At 37.9% G+C, this 20269-nt stretch overlaps 1 pseudogene; it reads right to left on the reverse strand.

The window, feature by feature from the left end:
• Positions 1-5122: 5122 nt before the first annotated feature.
• Positions 5123-5422, reverse strand: LOC126946469 (leydig cell tumor 10 kDa protein homolog; annotated as a pseudogene).
• Positions 5423-20269: the final 14847 nt, after the last annotated feature.

Consider the following 20269-nt stretch of genomic DNA (forward strand, 5'->3'; position numbering starts at 1 on the left):
TCAGTTAAAAGATGATTCAAAAGGACAATTTAGCTTGATCAATTGATAAATCTAAGGTAAAATGGTAGAAATATATGTCTTATTGAAATGGTATCAGCAGTCACAAAGAGGTGACAAAATGCGTTTAACAGGAGGAAAGAACATTTGTAAAATGAAGGATTAGAGTTGGTACAGGGTTTTGAAAATGGCAAATATTTGGAAAACTGTTGTGGGCTCTGGGAATAAAGCAATGAAGTCCCTAGCCTCTTGAAGCTGACGTTACTGTTTTGGGGGCAGGTGTGGAGGACAAGTTTTTTTTTTTAATTGTCAGGCAGTAAATAGTTTTATAAAGAAAAATCAAGGTAAGGGGATAGGGGGAATGGAATACTATTTTCTAAGGAGTGGACATGGAATATTTTTCTAATAAAGTTGTATTTTAGCAAAAGTTTTGAAAGAGATGAGGGATAATCTGTGGAGGTGGTGGTTGGGGGTAAGGGAGGAAATCATTTCAGGCACAGATTAGAGCAAGATTTCTAAGAGATATATGTGCTTGTCATGTTTGAAGAAAAGAAAGGAATCAGTGTGGCTGAAGCAGAGTGCATGAGAGCAAAGAAGTAACTTGTGGTCAAATTGCAAAATGCTTTATCAACTACTCTGAATGAGGCACGAAGTCATTGGTGACGTTTGAACTAGAGGAGTCCTGTGATCTGGTTTGTTTTTTAAAGGATCATTTTGACTGATATGTAGAAAACAGATGACAAGAAAAAGGCTGGAATTCAGAAGATCTTATCCGAAGTACTTGAAGTCATTAATGCAAGAAATAATGGTGGCTTGTAGCACAATGGTACTAGTAAAGGCAATGAGATATAAGTGGATTTTGAATATATTTGAAGCAAGCATTGTTAGGATATGATTAACAATTTGATGTGGTATATGAGAGAGAGAGAAGTCAAGAATGACTACTAGAAATGTCAGTCTGAGCAATTAGGAAAATGGAATTGCCATCTATTGAGACCAGGCAGCATGTGATAAGAGCAGACTGACAAAAGGTGGGAATCAAATTCAGTTTGAGATAGGAAATAATGAGTTGGCAAATGAATATATACATCTTGATTTTGAGTCAAGATAATATGTATCTTGATATTTAGAGAGGTCAGGCTGGAAATACACATTTTAAGGTTATCAACCTACAAGGTTTATTTATAATAGTGGAATACGATGAGTCCTCTTGAGTAGTGATTTTGACTAGAAAAGAGAAGAACAGAAAAAAATTGAGCCTTAAAAATTGAGGCCGGGCGCGGTGGCTCAAGCCGGTAATCCCAGCACTTTGGGAGGCCGAGACGGGCGGATCACGAGGTCAGGAGATCGAGACCATCCTGGCTAACACGGTGAAACCCCGTCTCTACTAAAAATACAAAAAACTAGCCGGGCGAGGTGGCGGGCGCCTGTAGTCCCAGCTACTCAGGAGGCTGAGGCAGGAGAATGGCGCAAACCTGGGAGGCGGAGCTTGCAGTGAGCTGAGATCGGCCACTGCACTCCAGCCCGGGCTACAGAGCAAGACTCCGTCTCAAAAAAAAAAAAAAAAAAATTGAAGTCTAGAAGGGAAAAAAATATCATCAAAGGAGAATAGGAAAGTATGGCCAACAAAGAAGGAGGGGTCTCAAGAGTGGATACCGAGAAAAGTGTTTTGAGAAGAGAGTGATAAACAAGGTAATGCTGCTAACTAGTCAAGTAAAATGAGGGTTCAGAACTGATCATTGAAATTGGAGACTTGGCTGTCACTGGAGTTGTTCAGGGACAAGTAAATTGGATTAGATGCAATGTACAGTACCTGCCTGCAATTGGAAACCACACGGTTGAATTCTTTTTCCTCCAGTATCCCTTAGTTACACGTGTGTAAGTGTGGAGAAGGCAAATTGTACTTTTTAAATTTCAACTTTCATTTTAGATATAGGAGATAAATGTGCAGGTTTGTTACATGGATATATTGCACCCAGGTAGTGAGCACAGTACCCCAATAGGTAGTTTTTCAACCCATGACTCATTCCCTCCCTCCCTCTTCCAGTAGGCTACAATGTGTATTGTTCCCATCTTTACATCTATGCATGCTCAAAGTTTAGGTTCCACTTGTAAATGAGAACATGTGGTAATTGGTTTTGTGTTCCTTCATTAGTTTGGTTAGGATTGTGGCCTCCAGCTCCATCCATGTTGCTGTAAAGGACATGATTTTATTATTTTTTATAGCTGCATAGTATTCCTTGGTATATATGTACCATATTTTCTTTATCCAATCTATCATTGCTGGGTACCTAGGTTTATTCCACATCTTTGCTATTTTGAATAGGGTGGCAGTGAACATAAAAGTGCATGTGTCTTTTTGGTATACTGATCTATTTTTCCTTTGGGCATATACCCAGAAATGGGATTGCTGGGTTGAATAGTAGCTCTGTTTTAAGTTCTTTGAGAAATCTCCAAACTGCTTTCCACCATGGCTGAACTAGTTTATGTTCTCACCAACAAAAGCATTCTCTTTTCTTGGCAGCCTTGCCAGCAACTGTTTTTTTTTTTTTTTTTTTTTTTTTGACTTTTTAATAACAGTCATTCTGACTGGTGTGAGATGGTATTTCATTTTGGTTTATGTAGCCTTATTTCTGAGTTTTCTGTTCATACCATTGCTCTTTGTGTCTGTTTTTGTACCAGTATCATGCTGTTTGGGTTACTATAGCCTTTTAGTGTAGTCTGAAGTCTGGTAGCATGATGGAGAAGGCGAATTTTAAGATTTGTCTGGCCGGGCGCGGTGGCTCAACCCTGTAATCCCAGCACTTTGGGAGGCCGAGACGGGTGGATCACGAGGTCAGGAGATCGAGACCATCCTGGCTAACACGGTGAAACCCCATCTCTACTAAAAAATACAAAAAACTAGCCGGGCGAGGGGGCGGGCGCCTGTAGTCCCAGCTACTCAGGAGGCTGAGGCAGGAGAATGGCGTAAACCCGGGAGGTGGAGCTTGCAGTGAGCTGAGATCCGGCCACTGCACCCCAGCCTGGGCGACAGAGCAAGACTCCGTCTCAAAAAAAAAAAAAAAAAAACATTTGTCTGGAATTCGTGGTTTTGTGGGGAAGAAGCATAACAAAGCAAGAGAATTGAGGAAGCTGATGAGATACTAATTTATTAATTAATTTAATGCAATTGACAAACATGGTCTAGTTTGTACAGGAGTGAGGTCAAGAATGTTAATAGATTTGCATAAAATAGAGAGTTAAGATGCTTGCGATATCAATAAATTCAAAGAGTAAGTCCTATGGGAATGGGATTGCTGGAAGAATAAGTAATTGTGGTTAGAAAGTGAGATAATGAAGTTAAAATAATTTCCAAAGGTGGAGTAGTTGAAAGTGAAGATAAAGTCTAGCAAATGGTAATGGATGTGGGTATCTAAACCAAAATATAGGTCAGGGTCTCCAGGATTGAAGAGTGGGAAATAAACTATATTGCTAAGATTTGAAATGAAACATCCCAAATGACTGTTACAATCACCCATAATTGTAACAACATTTGAGAAGCAAAGGATGATTATGCACTGAGTATCAAAGTCTCCAGTGAATGTCAGGGTTGTATCTGGGATCTTGGAAGTCTAATTGATCCTTACACAATGTCTAAAATAATTTTTCTCCTTTGTGCCCTATAACTTCAGAAAAGTTACATCATAATTTTGTATAATATCAATATGTGGCTATCATTATTTGAAAAGCGAGCTTTTTTCAATGCATAAACTCATATCTTTTAGGTCTTCAAAAGAACTGAAATACCTTTCTCAATAGTATATTCCATATTGCTTCTTCTTTCTTGTATTCTTCTGTTTTGGTGGAGTGTGTCCTTGATGATTTCCTGAGATAGGATAAAAAGGAAGTCAATCTTTTAAGAACGTGCATGTTTGAAACAAATTTCATTCTACATTAATACTTGAATGATGTATTTTCTGGGAATAGAATTATGAACGGGGAATCATCTTCCACTTGTGATGGCATTGCTCCAAAATCTTTTAGTTCCCACTGTGGTAGTTGAGTAGTCCAGGGCAATTCTGACTTCTACTCCTTTGCATGTGACATTTATGGAAGTTTTTAAGATCCTACCTATATCCACAGTATGCTAAAATTCAGTGAAGATGTGTCCTGATCTGGGCTTTTTTTTTTTTTTCCCCCATTCTTTTAGTTGGAGAGTAGGGGAAGAGCTATATGGTAAGTCCTTTTAATCACCAACTGTGTCTTTCAGTTATGGGAAACACTTTTGGAGTAATTGTTTGATACTTTTCTTCTCTTCCTATTTTCTGTGTTTTCTTTCTTCAATTTGTCAGACTTCTTGGATTCATCTTGTATGTTTTCTACCATTTTACCTTTTTTTTTTTTCTTTTCGCTAAGGAGGGAGTGTAGTGGTTAGACAAGCATTTCCTCTGGAGCTAGAGGTCCTGGGTTCTAATGTGAGCTTCACCATTTACTAGGTTTTGACTTTGGACAAGTCACTTGTCTTCTCTGTTATTCAGTGTCCCTATATAGAAATTGAATAGTGTCTATCTTAAGGTTTGTTGCTAAGAGAAAATGAATTAATGCGTGCAGAGTGCTCAGAACAGTGCCTAACACATAAGAGCTATATATATTTTTTTATTATATTGTAATTATTACTTTATAGCTTTGATGTTCTACCTTCTGTACAAGTCCTCGACTTTGCTTTTAACTTCTTTTGATGATTTTTCTAGAAGTTTTGATATTATTTAATTTTCAAGATTTTTTCTTGAACAGCATGGTGACAGTAGTTAGTAATACTGTATTGTATACTTGAAATTTACTGAGAGAATAAATCTTTTTTTTTTTTTTTTTTTTGCAAGAGGGATGACAAAGCCAGATTTATTGTTCTGGGTTAAACCTGTGGAGGCAGGACCTGGGAAGGGGCACGGGGACAGATGAAGTTGGTGACTGTATCTTCCTGGTCATTGCTGGGTTCTCAGCACCCTTGGCCCCCGCTGGAGTTCTAGGTGAAGCCCAGTGCTGGGGGACTGGATCCTCTTCCTGACAGTATAGAGTGTGGGATCACTTGTAAGATCCCATATGGAGGTAGGGGGTTGGGTGTTGGCCTGCGCTGGGGCCAGCGTCCTCAGGAAGGTGTCTGGTTGGAGGAGGTGGCGGCAACCACCCCATTCTTCTTGACCGGGGCCTTCAGCAGTGCCAGTTTCTTGGGCAGGCTGCTGCTGGCTTTCATCACCACGTCATGTTTGATCTTCTTCCGGATCCCGACTTCTAGGTTCTTCTAGAGCTTTTGCTGCTGCACAAGGCGCGCCTTCTTGGGAGAGATAACACTACCGCCTTTTCTCGGGCCCGATTCTTTTCAGAGGCCGCCGCTGCCTTTGCTCTTTGAGGGCTTGTGCGCCTGGAACTGGCGCTGCCCCTGCGCCATGATCCGGCACGCCAAGAGAATAAATCTTAAATGTTCTCACCACATACACATACAAAGATATGTGAGGTGGTGAATGTGTTAATTGGTTTGATTGTAGCCATCATGAGACAATGTATACATATATAAAAATATCACATTATACATTGTAAATATTTATAATTTTTGTCAATTATACCTCAGTAAAGGTGGACAAAAAGAGACTTTTCTCTTTTTATATGGCAATCTATCATGATCCTATATATTTTCTTTCTCTAAGGTGCTAGAGTTTTTCTTAAATCTTTCTTATGCTTTCTCACATTGTCTCTGTTTCTGTTTCCTTTTTCTATTTGTTCATTTCCGCCTATGTTTCACATTGAAAGTTTTCATCAAATATCGGACATCCTTGGCTCTCTACTCACATTTAAGAGTGAAGAAAGAATTGTCCATTTATATTTAAGAGTAAAACTAAAAGGCTATTTGAAAAGTCTTTGTTATTTTCTTAGTTAACTGGTGATATTCACGGTAAAGTCATTGTATAGAGACACAGATACCCGGAAGGGGGACTGCCAATTTGTTGTGTATAACGTTTTTCCCCTTTGAGGAGGCACTGATTCTTCAAAAATACATTATCTCAGCTCTTGCCTGGTTACTTGTATTTGAGAAGAGTTTAGGCATTTCAATTCTTCCTATGAAATAATTCACTTAATCCCCTTGTTTTTGTTTGTTTCTTTCTTCCACCCACCACTGTGCTTGAAATTTCAATCTGGAGGCTTTCTTAAATCTTTCCAAAGAATAGACATGTGATCACCTACTAGAGTGAAGAGCACCTGGAATTCTAGTATCTCCTTATATAGTCTTTAAATAATTCCTCTGTTTTCTGCCCTATAAATTTTTTTCCATCATCTTTTGAGATACTTGGTGTTTTGAACTCTTGAGCCTTTCCAATTTCCATGGGCTGCAATAATTTGCTTCTTACCAGCATTTCCTTCTGTAAGCATTTCGATCTTGATTTAATTAGCTTTGTTCAGTCAACATGCTTCCATCTGTTTTCTATCTTTCAAATTTATGCTAATATTTCTCATCAATTTTTGTCTCTTCTTGGGGTTCCTTTGTCCTCATGGGTTTATGCCTTTTCATTCATCATAGTATTTGAGGGCGCAGGTTCTAAAGCTGAACTCTTTGGGTTGGAATCCTTGCTGTGCCATATTACCAGCTGAGAGAGCACAGGCCATTTACTTAAGTTGTCTGCATTTCTATTTTTTTCTTTTCATTTATTTTCTTGTTGAAAAATAAAAATAAAAGAGCACCTGTGTCATAGAAGTTAGTACATGTAAAGTACTTAGAACAGTGTTTGACACAAAGTTATTTGTGTCATCAACTATTATTATCACTATTAACATGATATTATTATTTAGAAGTTTCAGATAGGAGTAGAGATAAACATGTGAATTTAATTATTTATGTTTAACCATTAGTTTATTTTTTAAATGTATATGGGACAAATGAAGACTCTATTATTAATTGTCCTGGAGAACTTAGAAGAAGAGGATAGAGTAATTGTGGTCAGCTTTTTTACATGATATTACTTAAGAGCCTGAAATGAATAAATTCTAAATATTTAGGTACATGAGTCATTGCATTTCTCTACTTTTCTGAATTCATTATCAGCTTCATCTTAATGCTGGTTTTTGTAATAGTCACAAGATGGATACAGCAGTTACATAGATCTCATGCAGATATGACAATGTCCAGATGCAGAAAAGGTGCAATGTTATCTATATCTTCTTCTGAAGAATGAACAAATCTTTCTCAGAAGCCCCCAACAGATCTTCATTCATGTCTCATTGGCTACAATCCATTAATTACCCTTAAATCAACCACTGGCAATAAAAATAGAACCACAAAAATTGACCTAGATTGATTAAGGTTTATGTCTGGGACTGAGACTAGAATCCTAAGCCCTTGGGTCATATGGGGCAGGAGTGCACACATGAAATAAATTGTGTTGTTGTAAGAAAAAAACCAGGCATGGTGGCTCATGCCTGCAATTCCAGCACTTTGGGAGGCCGAGGCGGGCAGATTACTTGAGGTCAGGAGTTCGAGACCAGCCTGGTCAACATGGTGAAACCCTGTCTCTACTAAAAATACAAAAATTAGCCGGGCATGGTGGTGCGTGCCTGTAATCCCAACTAATCAGGTGGCTGAGGCAAGAGAATCACTTGAACCCTGGCAGCAGAGGCTGCAGTGAGCCGAGATTACGCTATCGCACTCTAGCCTGGGCAATAGAGTATGACTGTCTCGGGCGGGGTGGGGGGGCGTGAAAAAAAAGGAAGGGGAAGTAGATATTTAGTAGGCAAACAAGTGATACTGAGAAAGGGATTATCCAGGTTGTTCCAGAAAGTCATAAATATTGAGTATACTTCAATAAAGTTAAGACCTATAATTTTAATGAGCATGTTGGGAAAGCAAAAGTTGATTTCCCTAATAAGTCTTTGCCTAGTAAGTATTCTGTAATGCCTAATACTAGGCTTATTGGGATTCAAATCAAATTGCTATTGTAACTTAAAGCTTGCTTACCACAGTGTTGCAAATAGCCAGCTTCGTTGTTCAGATAAAAACAGATAAACTTTCCCAAGATAACTACTTCCTTCCTTTTTAGACATTATGCATAAGATAGATGAAAACCGTGTAAAATAAATATAAATGTATACTGCATTCAGAAGTGAATGTCAGTGCAGTTTCCTGACTCTTATCTATGCCCAAAGAGTATCTGAGAAAAGTGAATGAATTGCTTACCTGACTTCCTGTCTTCCTGAGTCTTCAAAGAATGAATTATAATTCCCCAGTTTGCCTTGCACATTTTAGTGAGCTAATTACAATACTTTTACAGTTCAGCCTCCTTAAAAATCAAACTGGAAGTTGTGATAAACCTACTGGCAATTAAGAGACAACAAGATGGATTATCTCCAGAAGCTCATGGGACTTCTTGAAGTTTGGAGAGTCACATCTATTTCTGCTACACTTTGGTATATTTTTGTTGTTGTTGTTGATGATGGAAGCTTTTCTTGGCCCTGTTGAGTTGCAGATATGCAAATGAGCTTTATCCAAGCATGCTTACTTTCTGGGATGAAAAGTTTCCAGGCAGATACACAGCAAGAAGTCGTGGTACATTCATTATCAGAGCCTGAAAAACGAATGCTAGGTCTTATAAGTAAACTTCCAATTTTGGAGAGAGAGAGTGGAAGCTTGTGATATTTTTCAGTGTGCTTTGGATTGGAAAAGAGGTGAAACATTTTTCTACTTTGGAATGCACTGATAAGAATAAAAATATTGCCCCAAATAAGTCCAATAAAGCCTGCAGTAGTCTTTCTTTCAGTTTCCTATTTCTTCTTCGTTCAGTTTCCTACAAAAAATTCATATAATTCTGCATTAGGAGCACATATGTAGAAAATTATAAAATGAAGAGACATTTTGCTTTGGCACAGATACTTTAGTGACATTAAAGATTAAAGGTTTTTTTATAACAGTTTTTTTTTTTTTTTTTTTTTTTTTTTTGGAGACAGAGTTTCGCTCTCGTTGCCAAGGCTGGAGTGCAATGGCGCGATCTTGGCTCACTGCCACCTCCTGCTTCCCGGGTTCAAACGATTCTCCCGCCTCAGTCTCCCGAGTAGCTGGGATTACAGGGATGTGCCACCACGCCCGGCTAATTTTATATTTTTAGTAGAGTCGGGGTTTCTCCATGTTGGTCAGGCTGATCTCGAACTCCCGACCTCAGGTGATCTGCCCGCCTCGGCCTCCCAAAGTGCTGGGATTACAGGCATGAGCCACCACGCCCGGCCTCTAACAGTTTTGTTAATCCACATGTAGACTCAGTTCTGAGATGATCACGCATAGCTGAATCAACCATTTTAGATGGATTTGGGGTTAGGAGTCAGAAATGATTGCTAATTGAGCCATCAGCAGAACAACACAGCTATTTCCATAACTAAAAGAAGTGAATCAACCATGTATATTTGTTCATACAGACATGACATTTACTGACACTGTGTTAAACCCCCAATCCATCCAGAAAATAGTTACTTTATTTTATCTTATAAACACTGCACATGAATCCATTAATGTAAAGTTCCTTTGGACTTATCCAACTACTTACAGGAAATTATAGTTCTCCATCATTTGTTGAAATTTATCACTTGAGATTATAATAGATTTATTTGATTAGCTGTAATGTCTAGAATATGCTATCTGGTACAAGAAAGTAAGCCTATGCTGATTTTTAAAAATTTAGTTCTATCCACTGGATAGCTGCATGCTTGGATACAATGACTTACACTTAACACTTATAATTTTTTTTTTTTTTTGAGACGGAGTTTCACTCTGTTGCCTAGGCTGGAGTGCAGTGGTGCAATCTCGGCTCACTGCAACCTCCGCCTCCAGGGTTCAACTGATTCTCCTGCCTCAACCACCTGAGTAGCTGGGTTTACAGGCATGAACCACCATACCCGGCTAATTTTTGTATTTTTAGTAGAGACGGGGTTTCACCATATTGGTCACGTTGGTCTCGAACTCCTGACCTCGTGATCCACCCGCCTTGGCCTCCCAAAATGCTGGGATTACAGGCGTGAGCCACCGCACCCGGCCTGCATTTATAATAATGTTTATCATACAGTACATTTGACATGCAACAGCAAATAACATTTACAAAGTTACTGTTGTATGCCTAGTACAGGGTTAAATGTGATGATGCAAGATAGGTAAGAGTTAAAACACACAGTTTGTACCCCTAATTCTGATTAAGCTTCTTTGAGAGAAGTATAGTGTCTGGAATGAAATATTTTTATTCTACTGTGTGATGGTGATCCTATGCTATGGTCTAAATGTGTCCTCATGCCTCCCAATTCATATGTTGAAACCTAGTCTCTAATATGGTGGTATTAAGAGGAGGACTCTTTAGGAGGGGATGAGGTCATGAGGGCTCTACCCTCATGAATAGCATTAATGCCCTTATAAAAGAGGCCCCACGGAGCTTCTTCACCCCTTCCACCATGTAAAGATACATCAACAAGGCACCATCTATGAAGCTGAGCGAGCTCTCATTAGACACCAAATCTGCTGATACCTTGATCTTGGACTTTCCAGTTTCCAGAACTGTGAAAAATAAATTTCTGTTGTTTATAAATTACCCAGTCTAAGGTATTTTGCTATAGCAACCCAAATGAACTAAGGCAGCCTATACCTTGAATAATATATTTATTTCTGGTTGTCACATTCAGAAAAGCCATCGAGAGGGCAGAACTGTGTATGTAGAATAAAAAGGACCTAAAGGGGTAAGAACTGTCATAGGCATATGTGAAAGAAGGATTTTACTTGTTTTGTGTGATAGAGAATATAACTAGGACCAAGGAGTGGATGGGGATTATGTGAAGAAAGAATTCATTATATTTTAAGAACTTTTTTTCTTATTGCTTCTCTGTTGAGGAAAATTGAGTTTATCACACTCCTCAGTTGATGTCACACTGATTATCATTGCCGCTTGCAAGGACCACACATATTTGATTGTTTTTTTCTATTTCAATTTCTCATACCCCCAGGCAATGATTCTAATCCTTTACTGTTTGTCTACTTGTAAAATATGTTTTGTTGTTTTGTACTTGCATATTTTTAGTTTACATAAGTGGTATTTTGATATAGATGTCATTCTATTTATTTCTTTTCACTCCACATGTTTTCTAAGTTCTGTTTAGTTTGTTGCATGTGTATCTATTTTGTCATTTGTAAATGCTACATAATCTCCATAATGTACATCTACCACACTTTACCAATTAAATTGACTGACGACTCAATTATCTATCATTTCTGACTCCTAACCCCAAATCCAATGATGAGTAGCCTGAGTGATCCAACTTCCTGCCACCATAAACGTTGCAATGAATAGCCTTACATGTCCCATTTTATACTTTTGTAAGCCTGTGTATTCTGGGTCACACAGTGTATACATAAATAGCTCCATGTTGCTCTATAGAATGACTTCTTCCACCAACAGTGTATGAGGGATTCTAGAGCCTAGGGCTTCACAAACTTTTCCTGTGTAGAACCAGATTGTAAATACGTTAGGCTTTTCAGGCCACTCGGGATTGTCTTTGCTACTCCTCTTCTTCCTCCTCCTCCTCCTTCTTCGTCCACTTCTTCATGAATCACCCGTCAAAAATGTTAAAACCATTCCTATCTTATGAGCTGTACAAAAATGGGCCAAGAACCTCATTAAACTCTTGGGCTATCCAGATCTAGCCCTGCATTTCTGCCAACATGTGGCAGATGATTCATTTCTCTAATTTTGGCCAGTGTAGTGAATATAAAGTGAGTGCTTACTATTTTAACTTCCACTTCTCTGATTGTTAATTAACTAGATCATCTTTTAAATTATTTGCTAACCTTTGGGTTTTCTCATCAGTAAACTTCCTATTGAAATAATTTACTCAGAAACTCACTATCTGTTGTGGTGGCTCATTCACTCTGTTTGTAGCTCAGACTTTTAGAAAACTCTCGAAAAACATCAAAATTAAGTATTTCTGTTCAATAGAAGACACCATGGATAATGTTAGTGAGCAGATAACTGATTAGAAAAAGAGGCTCAAAGTGCCTAAAACTGGCAATGAGTTAGTATCCAATGTATAAGAAACCACGAAAAATCAACAGATAGTGAGTTTCTGAGCACTGAAGTGTTTCTTGAAAGGCTGAATGGTCATTTGGCATGAAGGTTATATTGTAGTGTTTCAAACATTAAGTGGGTGTGTGGAAAAGACTATTATGGTCTCTTTCAACTCTTAGATCATTTGATACACATGAAGCAGTTTGAGAGCAACATTTGGAAATCACAGGATTTGGGTAGTAAAAGAGATATTAGTGATTCATTTAATCCAGATTTCCCATTTTCCATGGTAAGAAACAGAGGCCAGAACAGGGGAGGTACTTGCTCAAATTTCCCACAGGTAGTAAGTGGCAGAGGCTGGACCAGAATTTCTCACTTCACAGTCCACTGCGCTTTCCATTACCTCAAGATGAATTTGAAATTTAATGGTTCAACAGTAAACACTCTAGGTGGTTCCAGTAGTGGGAGGATATCACTAAGGTAGAAAATGTATGCAGAAAGGGGCATCTACAAGTTCTCCTAGGATTGACTGATTCATGGTAAATGCTAATGCTACTTCTATGATTATACATAATCTGTGTTGTTGCCATATATGGAAACAATTACAAAGTCATTATCCACATTTTCCCTCACCCAAATTGTTATGAAGCCTGCAGCATTTCCAAGCACCCCAGGCACAAATTATATTGTCTTTTTTCTCTAATGTCAGATACTAAAGACTACTGTGCCTTTTCAGCTGAGCTAGGACTGTGTAACAAACTAAAACATTACAGAATCCTTAACAGCATACATTTCAGAGAGCCACTAGCTGCCAATACTTGATATGTGCAAATCAGAAATTCAGTCCCCTCCCACCGTGCTTGGCAACAAAGACTTTCAAGATCTGTACACCATTATCCACTCCAGTGGGAAAACTTATGAAAGAACATGGAGTTGTTTAAAGCTGGTGCTGCCCTAGGTAAAATCAGCTTATTTTAGACCCACCCTGGCACTGCTAAAAAAAAAAAAAAAAAAATAGTTTCTCTAAACGAGTGTTTTTTTTTTCCTACCCTAAGTCTCAGACTTTTAGTGTTTTACACCTTGTTAGATCACAAAGTAAGATTGTGAGATCCTTTCCGTGAGGCTGTATCAACAATATCAAACAACTCTTACACGGTACTGATACTTATATATGAATTTCTAACATTAGAGATTTTTGTATTGGTGGAGGGTGAAGGACAAGGGGTCAACAGGCTGGGAAAATGTCTTTGCAATATCATAAGACAGCCATGCTTTGAGTGGGCTTTATCGGCACATGTAAATGACAGGAGTTCAGTTAAGATACTCCTGGTTTTGTTTTTGTTTTTGTTTTTGTTTTTCCCCTCAGTAGGAATAATCCTTGAATTAGCCCGTTTGCTTTTCTGAGCAGCACAGTGGGAGATTTCATAGTTTTCTCCCAGGCCTTTTCCAAACTTGACAGCTAAGTGGAAGAGTACAAAGGCCACTTTCACAACCTTTGCTCAGCTGCAATTCTTCTCTCTCGCCTACCCGTTTCCGCAATGTGTCTAATTGTCCTGTACAAGAGTGTCTATTTGATGTATCTTGAGTACTCTGACTGTCCTGACAAGTGTTGGCAAAGTTCAGAGTGACTGGAAGCAATTCTTTATACCACACGTGTCCTCATTTTTCAGTGTTGTCTACTTTTGACGTGGACTGGCTGCTATGCTGAAGCTATTTCTATTTCCTTTCTCTAGGAATACTGAATACTGCTCTTGGATTGAATAGTTTTCCCACCCACCCCTTCCCCTAGCACTACACCTGCTTCCATTATACTCTTTCTTTTTGCTGTGTAGCTTAAATATACAATTTAAACACCCTGCTTATTTTTCCACAAGTCAAAACATATTCCCTGCTTGAATCAAGAAGAAAAGGAAAAGGAAAGGAAGAAGAAGGAAGTCTGTCTTTATTGGACCTTCCGTGGGCAACAAATGGCTTATGTGAGAGTTCTAGCTAGGGAGAAATGGAGTTCAATGATTGAACAATGCTAACTCAGTTCCTTTTCCATTCTAAAGGCTGAAAGAGTAGATGGAGAACCAGCAGTCCCCGCCGTAGTATGGTGAAGCACACTCCCTTTTCGATGTACAAGCAAATGAACCCTTCAGGGTGTCTCAAACCACTCCCACTGCTGCTCATGATTGGCCTAAAGCACCTAATTCTACTCTCCTTGAGGAAAGAGGATACCAACTTGCCACTGTCCCCATACTCTCTTTTAGGTTTTCAACTCCTTACTCTAGCTCATCACAAGTATGGGTGAAGCCTAGATAAATATGGATATGATGACTAGGGATACAGTAAACAAGTGCTTCAAGAAAGGCAGAATAGGGTACCAAAATATAATATAATTGCCTGCTGGTACTATAATGAATTGAGGTAATATATTAATTGAGTAATAAAATCTTAATTATACCAAACATGACTCCTGCAGGTTATAATGCAGGGTTCTTTCCTTCTATGCCCTTAAGAGAAAATTAGGGATGAGAGATGAGAGGTGACACTTTTTTTTAAGATTCAGTGTGTGTGATGTCTAGACATCCTGAATAAAATAGAGGTAACTCGTCATCTGTGATGAGATATTAACTTTGTATAATAAACTGTCAAATGTATGGTCTCTCTCAATTATCCGTAGTAAGAATGCTATTGTTTTCATAATTCATTATTTTTTTTCTTTTTTTGAGATGAAGTTTGGCTCTTGTTGCACAGGCTGGAGTGCAATGGCATGATCTCAGCTTACCACAACCTCCACCTCCCAGGTTCAAGCGATTCTCCTGCCTCAGCCTCCTGAGTAGCTGGGATTACAGGCATGCGCCACCACGCCTGGCAAATTTTTGTATTTTTAGTAGAGATGGGGTTTCTTCATGTTGGTCAGGCTGGTCTCAAACTCCCAACCTCAGGTGATCTGCCTGCCTTGACCTCCCAAAGTGCTGGGATCACAGGTGTGAGCCACCATGCCCAGCCGATAATTCATGATTTTCTTATCAGTTTCCAACACAGTCAAAAATCGTGTGTCTCACTACTGCACTTCTTCTGACTATGAGAACTACTGAGTACCTGGCTGCTCATATCGACATTGTTTTGAGCATGCATTCATGAGTATGAGAGTAGGTCATTCCATGTCATAAAAGCTAAGTGTATCAGGTGCAGTATTAATTGACTATCAGGTATATTGACCCAACTCTCATTATTAGGAGTCTTTCATCACCTATGGGCCTTTTTGTCCCCCCAAAACATATTTATTTTTGGTTGTGAGGACAATAAACAGGTAAATGGTATGAAGAGTCATTGTTGTTTCTTCTCATGAAAACATTAAATAGAATCATGAACTACCAGAAAAAGCTTATCAAACCTTGCTCTACTGCCTTTCTCTATGAAGATAATGCAACCCCTAGATCAGGACTTGTCAGTGGTGAAAACTGGAGTTGCCAATTATCCATTGGAAATTTCATGGTAAAAAGCATAAAAATGATTTTCTTTCCTTTTATGAAATTCAAATAAAGCCTTTAAAATGTATTCTCTCTCTTTCTATTTCAGTGAGCTAATACTCTGCTTGAGATTCATTAAGTCAAAGGCTGACATTTCCTCTGACCACAGACTTGACTTCAGTCTGCAGATATTATCCTGCAATTCAGCATACATTGCTATCTGCTCATCGTGGAGGAAAAGCAAATTGCAGATATTTTACTCTGCCAAATCATTATGTGCTTAGGATATTCAAGGTTAGAAAAAGCTAAGTGACATGTACGTTTAGATACTTGGCATTGTAATTACAATGTAGTGCAAATCAACAAGTATTTATTGGGTACTTATGTGTCTAGCATTGTAATCATGGCTTTTCTTTACACAACACTTGACATAGCTGGATGGATATAAGAGATTTTCTGGGCAGAATTTCTTCTGAAATATTCCCTCCACTGGCCCATTATTTTACTATTGGAGCCTTTTTTTGGATCTAAAAAAATGCTGGTTTTCAGATTCTCTGAGTGTAATCAAGATACCCTGGATATGGCAATTAGAGCAAGCATTGTAGTTGTCATTGGTAGGAAACAAGAGTCAGAATTGGACTTGCGATGAATATCAGGAGTGAGAGAAAGTTGTAGTTTGAGAGAGAAGATGTACATTAAATGAGAAGGGAGAGAAGGTGGAGGTCATCTCTGACTAACCTTCTCTACTTCTTAGTTTTGCTAATGATCTGTCTTTCATGTGGAACAGGGAAGTTCTACATACATAAATTAGTATGATGTTCTGTTAAGGAGTGTAAATTTCCAAAAAGAAGCAGAGCCAGTTATGTCCAAGTTGAAGCAAAAAAGTACATTTCACTGTTAAAGACTTGTTTGATTATCCAAGCCAATGCTTTTTTTCTTTAAAAACGGATAATGTTGAAAAGTTCAGAATGTAGTAAATTCTTGAGATGTCACTTTGGGTAACATGTGCCAAATAATTCAGAGGTACAACGAACAAAAATACCTATATCACAATGATTGGATGTTCTCAACTAGTTTGTCCCTTTTGCTTCTCTCTCCTTGTGGCAAGTCTTTGAATAAGCTGGGACACTGAAATTGCATGCAGATTTTAAAGACACTGATGTATAATTCAATAGCAACTCATATTGTTTTTAAACATCAAGATTTCACTACCGATTTTCTTCAGAGAGATTTCATTTCCACATTTGTCATTCACAGAGAAGACACAAGGCGACCTCTTTTGAGGTGATTTTCATGAGTAAATGATAGAAAATATGAAGGAAAAATATTATTTATTGTGTTTTATTTGTAATACCCTATGTATCTGCCTGCACTGTAACAGTTGAGGACAGAAGAAAGAAAGTTTGATGAGAAAGATGTAAAATATCGAGCTGATTTTTCATCATAATATTTAGTCAGAATCTTGGGAATTAGGAGGAAAGGTAGAGAAGGCCAGCAAGACAGCATGTTCGTGAGTGTTAAGGTGGGCTCAGAGTGAACCAGGTATTCAAGTATTTTATAATACCATGCCACCACCATCTCGGATGATGTTATACAGATAGTGAGAGATTCATTACTATCTCTGAGTTGGAAAGTAGACCAGCAATCCTGTAGTATAAGGTTTCATTTCAAATCATTCAAAGTGGTTTGAACTTATACACTGGCTGATTTTAAAAGGTGGGTTAGGATCATAACTTGCTTATTTGTTTTAAAGAAAACTATGTCATCTGCTTGCATAATGATTTTTCACTTAATGCTTTATTCAATCTTTCTATATAATTGAGCCTAATTGTTCTCTAATACTGAAAGGACTCAGCTTTATATGCAGCAATCACTATTTTTGATATTCCTATGAAGGTGCTTTTGAATAATAATGAATACACCTTTTAGATCTGTTGTCAGTGTCTTATATTCCAGGACTGCTATTTATACTTATTTGTATTCTTGGTTTATAACATGTAGTACTCAGGAGAATAAACCCTTGGGAACGCTATGCAATAAGGATTCTAAGAGACATTTATGTCCTATTTATTTTTATAGTTTCTGTAAGAAAGTGCTTATTGGGCAGAAACAACCAGGATAGCTTACAAATATGAATGCCTGGAAAGATCCCCAGGGTCTTCATTATTTACGTTGTTTGAAAACCACATTCTAATTTTTGATAGGTTAAGGCTAGTGTTCTTAGACTGATGTTCTCAAGGTTTTGTTGCCTCTACCTTAAGAGTTAAAACATTCAAAAGAATTAATAACATGTATTGAGCAATTATTGCACCAGAGATACAAAGGATGGGTAGACTTTTAGTAATTAGAAAGCAAGAAGAAGTTTTTGAATTTGGAATAAACAGTACAAATAAGACAGACAGAGTGCAGATTATGTTGTACATCAGTGTTTGGTTGAAATGGAGGAAGACTTCCATGCAGGATGAAAAATGGAGAATGGCTAGAAAGGTTAGAGTTAGATTGTACAAAAGCCTTAATATTAAACTAAGCAATTTGTTTTACCTTATAGGTAGTGGGGAGCCATGGAGTACCATCAGTAATTCACTTATTTTCAGAGTAGAAGCATTTCGGCATTCTATTATCTACCACGTAATATAGAATGCAGACATTTATTTGGAAATGCAATAGTCATTTAACTCTTAGCATGACAACTCATGATATACAGTATTACATTTTCCCTATATGAAATAGTATACGAAGAATAAAATTGATTTTTACTTGGAGATGGTGGTGAATGTTGATCTTGATCTTTAGGCAGTGATACTGATCATTATCATTACCTTTATTAAATTCCAACAAAGTGCAAAGGGAAGTGTAAAACATACAACTTAGCAAGGGAGTCCTTCTCATGGTTGAATAATTGGAGATATTTCAAGGTGAATTATCAAACTGTTAACCTCTTTGGATTTTTCTTTTGGTCAGAATCATTAAAGGGACTGGTATTTGGGTGAGATTTGAACTCTTTGAGGTCAGAAACTATGACATACTTACACTACTATTGCCAATATCCAGCACATAATCATATGCCTGGCACATATTTAAGAGACCAAAAGGAAATTATTGAGTGAATGAGTGAATGAATGATATTCTGGACTTCTGTGATTTTTCCTAATGTGATTTCACCCCCCTTTCACTTCAGTCACCTGTTGGCTCTTGTGCATTGTTATCACTAAAATTCATCCACTCTTAAAACATGGTAATTAATGCAACACATGATCATGAATGGATCTTAGACAAGAAGGAGCCATTAGGAGGAAAGTCTTAGCTAGGTGTGGTGGCACACAGCTGTAGTCTCAGGTACTGGGGATGCTGAGGTGGGAGGATTGCTTGAGCCCAGAAAGTCAAGGCTGTAGTGAACCGTGATGGTGATATTGGAATAATATCTTTAGATAATAGAATTATATCAATGTTAATTTTGTGACATTGATCATTGTTCTTTGATTATCTTAGATGTTAACAGAATTTTTGCAGAATCTGGATAAAGGTTACACAATAATTATTTTTTAATTTTTGCAATACTTGTGAAAGCCTGAAATTATTTCAAAATAAAAATTTTAAAAATTGAAGGAAAAAATTTTTAACTTTTTCACCCTCAAGATTATATTATTATTACATTGTAGTACTCATTTCATCCCCCCGAGTTTCACTCGTACATATACCCTCATCATGATATTTTTTGTTAGTCTTTTCTTAAATGTATAATTCATATATAATGATTGCACATATTTATGGGTACAATGTGATATTTCAACTCATGTATAAATATATAATTATCAAATCATGGTAATTGCCATTTACATTACTGTAAACATTTATAGTTTATTTATAGTGATAACAAATTATTCTCTTCTAGCTATCTTGAAATATACATTATATTGTTATTTGCTGTAGTCACCCTACCGTGTAATAGAATACCAGAATTTATTTTTCCTCTTCTTGAGGTTCAGAAAACAACATCCCATAATGAAAGCCTCCGTGGGAGCATCAGAATCAAAAGTTTTTCTCTGACCTTCTCCTGCCCGCCTCAGTTCTATTCTCCTCCCCACCCTAAAACCCCAGAAGTAGGCATAGAAACTAGAATCCCTCTTCTTAAAGGTGAGTCGTATAAACCAGAACCCCTTTTCTCCAAAGTCAGACATAAAATCTAAAAATATTTGATGTAAAAACTGGTTATAAAGAAATCATCTGACCTGCCTTGTTTGACTGTAGGTCATAAGGCCCTAATTCCAGAGAGGGCCCTGCCCTACGCCCAGAAGGAAGGAATACAGGCTCAGAGAGACCAAGAAGGGTCTAGACAGAGAGGCCTTGCTGGGTTTCCCTACTCAGTCTATCAGCATTAGATCATACCCCTTTCTTCAATCATACTTCTAGACCATTGTCCATACTTTATTAACATCAGTTTTATAAAAGTTAACCGTTTCCCCTCTATCTTTGAGGTCATCATTCTGAAGCCTCTTGTGTGTGCATACATGTTAAATAATTTGTATGTCTTTGTACCTATTAATCAATCTGCCCCATGTCAGTGATTTTTTTCAGCAAACCTTGGCCTCTACACTTTCTTTTTTTCTTTTCTTTTCTTTTTTTTTTTTTTTGAGTTGGAGTTTTGCTCTTATGCTCAGGCTGGAGTACAATGGCACCATCTTGGCTTACTACAAACTCCACCTCCCGGGTTCAAGTGATTCTCCTGCCTCAGCCTCCCGAGTAGCTGGGATTACAGGCGCC

The sequence above is a fragment of the Macaca thibetana genome, chromosome X (genome assembly GCF_024542745.1).
Source record: "Macaca thibetana thibetana isolate TM-01 chromosome X, ASM2454274v1, whole genome shotgun sequence".
Lineage (NCBI taxonomy): Eukaryota > Metazoa > Chordata > Mammalia > Primates > Cercopithecidae > Macaca > Macaca thibetana.